Source organism: Miniopterus schreibersii (assembly GCF_964146895.1).
Source record: "Miniopterus schreibersii genome assembly, chromosome: 1".
Classification (NCBI taxonomy): domain Eukaryota; kingdom Metazoa; phylum Chordata; class Mammalia; order Chiroptera; family Miniopteridae; genus Miniopterus; species Miniopterus schreibersii.
Window position 1 is genome coordinate 88583180 of NC_138101.1, and position 8817 is coordinate 88591996.

General features: G+C 43.2%; 1 pseudogene across 1 annotated transcript; it reads right to left on the reverse strand.

Annotated features, from left to right (window-relative positions):
* Positions 1-1821: 1821 nt before the first annotated feature.
* LOC308567461 (polypeptide N-acetylgalactosaminyltransferase 1 pseudogene) lies at positions 1822-7914 on the reverse strand (annotated as a pseudogene). The gene is made up of 2 exons: positions 7856-7914; positions 1822-3493 (listed from the first exon to the last, which is right to left on the reverse strand). The product of its transcript is annotated as a polypeptide N-acetylgalactosaminyltransferase 1 pseudogene (transcript).
* Between the last annotated feature and the right edge of the window lie 903 nt (positions 7915-8817).

The window sequence follows — 8817 nt, forward strand, 5'->3', positions numbered from 1 at the left end:
CCAAGCTATGCTAGAGTACAAAACCTGAAATTTTGAGCATGAAAATAATTTAGTGATTAGACATCTGGTTTACTCAAGCATTAGGCATACTGAAGATAGAATTAACACAGCTCATGGAGCAGGGGAAAAATTTCATCCAGCACTGCTTAATTTCAAATTTCCTGGGTACAAAATTTTGCATTCTGTACTACAGACTCACCTAAAAGCATCCACATGTGCTTGATATTAACTTGAATAGGATATGAAATTTTTCTGTACACTCAACTTGGCAAGTATCGTTAGTGATGCAACTTTCAGAAACATTCTTAGGCACAAGAAATACCATTGTCTACAGTGAAAGTCTTTGATAAAGAAAAGAATATCATTTAAATATAATCTTACAAATAGAAAGGGAAATATATGCACTTTTGCCAATGGATTGCTCTACATATCAGGGAAAATGTCACAATGAGATTAAAACTTAATCAACTTTTAAGTCAATACTCAGGTTATTTTTTGCAGTATTAGAAATCAGGAAAAGAAAACTGATTTATCTAAATTAAATTTAGGGCAGAAGTGCTGGGTTAATAATATGGAATAACAGCTACACTTCTTTGACTAACTCATTAAAAATGCCAAACATTTTCAGTCAAATTTTATTTTTTTTAAAAAAGCAGCAGATCAACATTACAGTTCAAGAATCTAATGTAAATGTGCACTTGACAATGAAGCACATCTGAGTATGGAGTGAAAACAGTTTTCAAAAAAAAACATCAAATGTATCATCTCCAAATACCCAAGTAATAAATCACCTCTGCAGGCCTTTTGTTGCGTGGAGTAATAAACCAAAAACTGAAGATTTAGTGCTGTGAAAACAAATCTGTAGTACAGTGGTATGAATCTTGGGTATTAAGCATAATCAACTGAATCAAGTTAAGATGTTGAAAATCTACTAAGAAATGTGTGTGTGCTACAGTCTATAAGCCAGTTGACCCAAGAGCAACTGAGATACCTAACTGTTCAGTGAGACCAGACATCATTTTAAATCTCCATTTTTGGAAGGCAATTAATTACAATTCCAACAGCCCACAAACCAAATTTTAAAAATTGTAGAAAGCAATTAAAACTACGTTCAAAGAGCCTTTCCCCCAGCCCAATTTCAGCACCCCAAGGAGAAATAAAAAAGCGTCCATGACTATCACAGATGAAAACAAAATGAATGTCATTGGAATCAGTTCTTTTTCCCCACTGAGGTATAAAATCTGTACAGAAATTTGATACTATACTATAACAAATTGTACTTCTCATAGTTCTGTTTTAATTTCCTTTAAACCCTGTTTAATATAGTGGGGTTTTTTAAATTGTAAAAATGTTTCCATGATTCTGAATCTGGTTCCAGTTCTTTTCATATATCTTTATATCAATATTTAATATACTGGCTACCAGTTCTAGTCAGAAAAAAATCTTGGAAATCTCCATCATGACAGCACGTTCAGCAGAAATTACTGATGTGCTAGCAAACCCTAGAAGTGCAGCCTTCCGGAAAGCACGTTTTGTTGATTGGTTCATTTTCTGAATAGTCTTTACAATGATTCTTGACTAAAGACTCTTCAGTCTTATAAACATCAGGGTGCATAGTCTCACTCCATTGTAGGTGCTGGTCCTTGGACAGGAGGCTGGTTCACAGCTTGTGAGAAGCAAGTCTAAGTTCTAATGGCTGATAAACCTCACATCCTGCAGGAGGAAGCGCTGTTCCTTTTTTGCTACTTAAGAATGTGGCAGAAATGTACACTGAGGTAGCCCGGTCAATCCTTATTTTTTTCTTTTTGTGTAAACTTGGTCTCAGAATATTTCTGGAAGGGTGACGTTTCGGAGAAGCCGTTGCTGTGACCAGCTTCCATTGCAGTCTCTGGTGCTGGGCCCCTGGCTATCCTCTTCTGTAGCTTTATCCAGGCACTGATGACTGTTCACATGCTGCAGTGTTAATTTCATGGGATCATACTCCCAAAGTTGGTTGCCTTTTAGGTGGTGGCATTTGAGCATTGTGACTGGGCCATTGAGTTTGGCGACATCCAAGCAGAGGTCATCTGTTCTGATTTCTTTGTTGGCCGTATAAGAGAAAACCTGATTACCTCCCACACCATGACAGTTAAAAATGCCAACTTTGTCATTCTCCTTTCTAGCCATGTTATCCAGACACTGATTTGTTTCCATATTTCGTATCTCTCCCAAAGAGAAATAGTGATGTGGAATCTGTGAATCAGGATAAATATTCTCTAGGTACCAAGAGAAAGGTTTGCATTGGAGTTTGTGTCTTAGACCAAGTCTTGATGCTATATCTCCGTAATCTACCTTCCTAACACCTGGAGAAATTATATAGAATAAATTCTTGAATTCATACATCCACACTTCTACGAGTCGTCTGTTATTTTTATTAATAATTTGTCCTGTGCCTCCTGGAAACGTGTAAGGTGTAGATTTCTGAAACACATGTCCAACATGTGAGTAAGTAACGATCTCCAAAGTTCCTCCACATTGCCAAATCCTAAAGGAAATTTCTAGGTTTTCTCCTCCCCAAATATCCATTCCAGCATCATGTTCCAATTTCCTGAAAGTAATCTCTGTCTATTGAAAAAAGGCCTCCTGCCATTGTAGGGGTCCTGACAGGAGAGTCCAATCACCTTGCCTTCTGTCCATTTCTCTTTGGGGAACAGGATACCAGCGAAAATTGAGCTTCCAGTTGAATCCGCCATAGGTCATATCAGGACCTGCCATGTACTCAAAAGTATCATCACTGATCACATCGATGATGGGACACACCACCCTTTTCCTGTCTGTCTGATCCTTGCTGAGAGAGGCTCCAGCCCTCCCACTGCGCACTCACAGTGAGCATCTAAGAAAGGGATCACTTGGCCTTTAGACACAGCAGCTCCTTCTAATCTGGCTCTGATCAACCCAGAACGTTGTTCCATTCGAATTACCTGAACTGGTACTTTAATTTTTTCACAAACTCTCTAGAGATCTTTTCAAAAAGTCTCTTTCACTGGCATCATCCACTAGAACAATTTCTTCTAGCATGTGTTTTGGTGAGTGATTAATGACACTATGGACAGTTCGCAGAAGTGTGCTCCAAGCCTCGCTGTGGAAAACAACCACCACACTTGTAGGAAGATCATCTGGACACACCTTTGTTTTACACCCTCCTAGCCCAACATCTGGTAAAGATCTGCTGAGTGCAATCATCTCACTTGCCACTGAATTGGACTGGCTGATTTTAAACATCGCTTTCAGCTTTTCTTGATCCTCTTTAGGAATGAAGACTGGTCTCCCCATTTGTCCAGGATCTTCCTGAGGCTTTTGTCCTGGCTCTGGGACATCCCCAGCAGGAAGGCCTCTCTCCTTCTCATCACATTTGTTGCATTCACTGAAGTACAGCAGCAGGAACATATCCAAGAGCACCCAACTCCAGGAGGTGGCTGGGCCCACTTTGCAATATGCACATTTTCTCACGGCACTTTAAGTCAAGTGCAAAATTTAAAAAAAAAAATATATATATATATAAATATACAAAGATCATGAAAAACTTTCCAATCCAGGTTCATCAGCAACCACGGTTATAACCTCCGTCCGGAGGTGGCGGGCGCTCCTCCGAGCAAGCTCGGGGATAGGGCGCGGTCCTGGGACCGCAGCCCCGGTACTAGTCTCCCCCGCCCCCCGCGCCCCCTCCTCGGCCACTGCCGGCCGCTGCGCGGACAGGCGAGCTGCCGGAGCACCCCGCCTCCGCGGCTCCCGCTCCCGCCCCCGCCCCCGCCCCCGCCCGCGCGCGGGGCCTCGGGCTGGGCGCGCTGCCCCGGGGGCGCTGCTGCTGCTGTCCCCGCTGTCCCCCGCTGTCCCCGTGGCCGCCTCAGCGCGGGGCCGGCCGCAGGGCCGCCGCCAGACCGCTGGGGCGTGGTCCTCCCGGCGCGGCGAAAAAGTTTTTACATAATAAAAACACCAAAGCACATTGATACTGACAGAGCCTCATATTTTTCAACCTTTTTTCTCATCTAGTTATATTGGAGCTCAGTTAATCTAGCTATAGACTCAAAACACTGCACCTGCACTAAGAAATACATGAAACGAGGCAGGGTAAAATAATTAACAGTCTCAGTGCAAGGATGCAAACATTTTTATTTAAGCAGCTTTAAAATGGAAAGGGGTGTGGTATGTAGGTAAAGTTAGACAGTTCATCCTGAGCACATTTATGAAGAGAAACACAGTTGTGGAAAACCCGCAGAGAAAAAGCTCCCAGAGGTTTGTTGAGGCCTAGCACAGTACCCGGGATCAATAAATATTTGTTGACTGACTTAAATTGTGTAACTTCAGGCAAGTTGCTTAATCTGGGTGCCTTAGTTTCCTCTTCTGTAAGATGGAAATAGAAGCGTCCTACCTAAGGAGGCGGTGAGGATGGATTTAATCAGCGGGACATGTGAAGCACAAGGACAGGGCCCGGCACAGAGTGAGAGCACCTGAGAGTTACTAGTTATTGCTGTCACCAGGCGGAGAGAACGGAGAGAGCTTTCTCCCCCCCCCCACTCTCTGTCTTTCCTTCTCCCACTCTCTCCCTCTCCCCCACCCGACTCTCTCTCCCCCCACAGCCATGCTCAGGAGCAACAGAGGACTGCTTTCTCCTTGGTAGACAGGTAGCAACTGTCCCGCTAGAATTTTGAAGATCAATTCTAACACACCTCAACTTAACTCTCTCTCCCTCCTTTCCTCTCTCTGAAATCAATAAAGATATATATTTTTAAAATAAAATGAAAATAAAACAACTGGAGATTGATGATATTATATATTGCTGATGTAACTGTGACAGTGGTGGAGAAAAAAAAATAAAGCTTTTGCCTAATTGTGCCTGAATTCGGTTGACTTAAGACATCGGTCACACATTCATTCTGTTAGGGCAATTCCCATGGTCATCGTGGTCAGACATTTAGCCAATAGAGGGATTTTCCCCAAGTGCATCCCTCCCACAACCACTACCACTAAACAGTCTCCCCTGCACTTTTATAGAAAGACTAGGTTAGAAAATTATATAATCTCCAGTGTCTATATACATATTTTTTCTTATAAGATGCAAATGCATGAAATCTTTCTTGCTCTTCACAGGATCATCAGGTGTCAGCCGCTCCATTAGGTAGGAAGCTAGCCCTTGCAGGTCTGCGACCTTCCTCCAGGACCTGTGACAGGGTCAAGGGCGGCGCCCCCCCCCCCCCCCCCCCCCCCCCCCCCCCCGCTCAGACGCTGAGGTCGGCGCTACATTCTCTGAGCCCCCGGCGCTGCTCCGGGGGCTGCTGCTCCTGCCCCGGCCTCGGGCCTCCGCTCGGCTCCTCCTGCCCCGGGGGCGACTCTGTCCTCTCCGCTCCTTCCCTCCAGGGAGCGCTCTGGCCTCCGCCCCGGGGACCGTGCCCGCCTCCGGTCGGGGGACTTGGCTCTCCTTTCGGGGCGCCGCCAGCCTGCGCCCCCGGCCCCCCTCGGGTCCCCAGCCGCTGCAGGGAGCGGCGGGCGGGGCGCTGTCCCCCGGCCGTGGGGCGCTCTCACCGCCTCTCCGGGGGGGGCTCCCTCCGCTGCTCCCTCCTCTCCAGGGGGCGGCGCCCCGGGGCCTTCCCTGCGCTTCTCCCGCCGCCTGCCGGGCGCTGGCCAGCGGCCGCTGGGCGCCGAGTCCCCGGGTCGCCGCCCCGCCGTCGGGGTCCCGGCGGCTCCTTCCCCGGGGCGCTCGGGGCCTGTCTGCCTGCGCCCCGCTGCCCGGCGCCTCCCCCGTGCGCCCGCCTTTCCCGCGTGGGGACCTGTGGGGACCGGGTGGGTGAGGGGGCTCCAGTGGGCGGGCGGCCGGGCCGGGCCTCGGGATTCCATGTTTACAGAACAGACTTAGAGAGAAAATGTGTTAATAAATCACTTTGACCTAATGACTAAATGTGCTGCAGAAATGTTAGCATCGCGATCAACCTTCTGGGGCGGGGACCTGTTTCCACAGAGTTGAGGAGCCGACAGGCTTCCTCCCTCGGACCCTGAACCTCCCGGGCTGAATTTAACTACAGTGCGGGTTTAAGGATTTAAATGGTGAGCATAATAATTTCTTTCCTTAAGTAACTTGAAGTAATAATAATGACTGAACTATGTGTGGGACTGTAATTTGAAAACAACATTTAAGGAACCTTGACATCATGGTAGGTACATTTTTTATAATTCTGGATTTCAGATTGCATTTTGTGTGTCTGGATTGAGTTGAAGGGGCAAGAAGATATTTTTGTCAGCAATGAAAGGGAACAGGATCCTGCATTTGAGTAAAGTCTCAAAACTATCTTATTTTTGTAAGAAGTAAAGGGAATTTTTTTTATCTAAGCCTTTAGAGTAATAAGGTACAGTAAGTATAAAAATATTAATAAGTAAATGTTTCTTCAAAGATAATGTTGAACTGTTTGTTAAATAATGATTGATAATATATGAATGGATGCTTCCAAATACAATATATTTTAATTTCTATAAATGCTTAACATATTATACATTTACTCTATTTGACATTTTTTATTCTCCCTGAGATGTCACATTATTTTATTAACAAAAATCTCTCTTCTTGTTTAGTGCAGAGACAATCTCTGGCCCATGAGCCGTTCAGATTATGAGCCATTATGAGGATGATTTACCACCTCCAGCAGCAGATCCCACGTTAGACCTTCCTCTGCCCCCGCCACCTCCTGCACCTCTCTCTCGGGTAAGTGCGTGGGGCCAGAGATGGCAGGAGCTCTGCTACCCATCATTTTGATTTTCTTCAGTGAGAGTTACATTCATAATCTTGTACCTAAAAGTTCTGAGATACTAAGAAACAAGAATACTGACTATGTTCAATGCAAAGGCAGAGTCCTCTAAAAATAAGATGTGTAGTGTGTGTATAGAGAACATGTTAAGACCATAACCAGGCATTATTATAGTTTGGCAAAAATCTATATTTATATGCAGCACTTCTTGACAATAGTTACCTTTGGGGGTAATTTTTTGTTAACTTTATATGAACTGGGGAACTGATTTCTGCATTTCTGTGTCCCTGGTGCTAGCCCAGCACATGAAGAATAGAAAGCTTTCCTTACATATTTCTGAATTGAACTAAGTGGAATTTTGCTGAATTGGGGCAAAGATATATCTAAGAGTCACTTGTAATGTAGTTAGGGAAGGGTGTTGTGGGGCAGGCAGGCCATGAGTGTTTGATATTAGTACATTTGTGAATACTGGGAAAACAGCTAGAAACTTGATGTGGTCACTGTTTGGGACATTAACTAATAACGTGTCTCTCATAAAAGTGAAAAACGAACTTTTAAGATTTTTTTCTCAGAGTAAATCACATTAAAATATTTAGAGCAAGAATATAGCTCCATTTCTTGTGGCTTCCACATTTGTTAAAGAGTGTGATGATGGTTGGTGTTCATAAATATGACTCTAGTAACCCTGAAAGCTTCTGCAGTGCCTTTTGAATGAACAAATATTAAATGGAAATCAAATATTAAATCATATTCATTGCTATATTGTGTACTTATTGTAGAAAAATTATTTAAAAATTGATGATCCACATAGAGCAGAGGTTCTTTTTTTCATTTATATTGAGCTGTAACTGACATAATAGTCTGTAAGTTACAGGTGTGCACGTGATGATTTGATACACAGGCTGTGAAATAGTTTCCACAGGAAGGTTAGTTAATCCCTCCATCCCTCCACATAGTTACCTTTTTTGTGTATATGTAGTAAGAACATTTAGAACTACTGCCTTAACAACTTTCAAGTACATAATACAGTATTTTTTACTATAGTCACCATGCTGTACATTAGATCCCCCAAACTAATTTACCTTATAACTGGAAGTTTGTACCCTGTCGCCAACATCTCCCTATTTCCTTCATCCCCCATGCCCTAGCAACCACCACTCTACTCTCTGTTTCTGCGAGTTCAGCGTTTTTAGATTCCACATATAAGTGAGATCATACAGTATTTGTCTTTCTCTGTCTGACTTCTCTCACTTAACATAATGCCTTCAAGGTTCACCCGTATTGTCATAAATGGCAGGATTTTCTTCTTTCTTGTGGCTGAATAATACTGTATTTTATATGTGTGTGTGTATATATGTATATACTTTTTTAATAAATATATACATGTTTTTTTAATCTGTTCTTCCATCAATGAACACTTAGGCTGTTTCCGAGTCTTGGCTATTGTTAATAATGCTGCAATGAACATGCAAGTGCAGATCTTTTCAAAACAGTGACTTTATTTCCTTTGGATAACTACCCAGAAGTGAAATTGCTGCGTTATATGATAGATCTATTTTTAATTTTTTGAGGAACTTCAATACTGTTTTCCATAGTGGCTGCACTAATTTACACTCCCACCAACAGTGCGCAAGGGTCCCCTTTTTCTCTACATCTTCGCCAACACTTGTTATCTCTAGTCTTTTTTGTAATAGCCATTCTACCAAGCAGAGGCTCTTAATATAGGGCTCATGAAGATGTCAAGGAGGCCATGATTCCTGAAAGTATGTGCAAAGTTTAATGCATCTGTGAAGTTGTATGGGTTTCATCTCTTTCAACATATTCCTTAAGGGGTTTGTGGCTAAAGAAAAAATTAAAGACCACTGGTGTGAAAAGGTATATCTATTTTCAAGTAATTAGAACATAACAGGATAGCTCATTTCCTCATCAGTATAAACATAGGTAGGAGAGCCTTAATAATCCTGTTCTCAGAATATTAACTTGCAAAAATCAAAAGGTTTGGGGCTCATAAAATATTTAATTCTGTTTTCTGCTTGCTCATGTG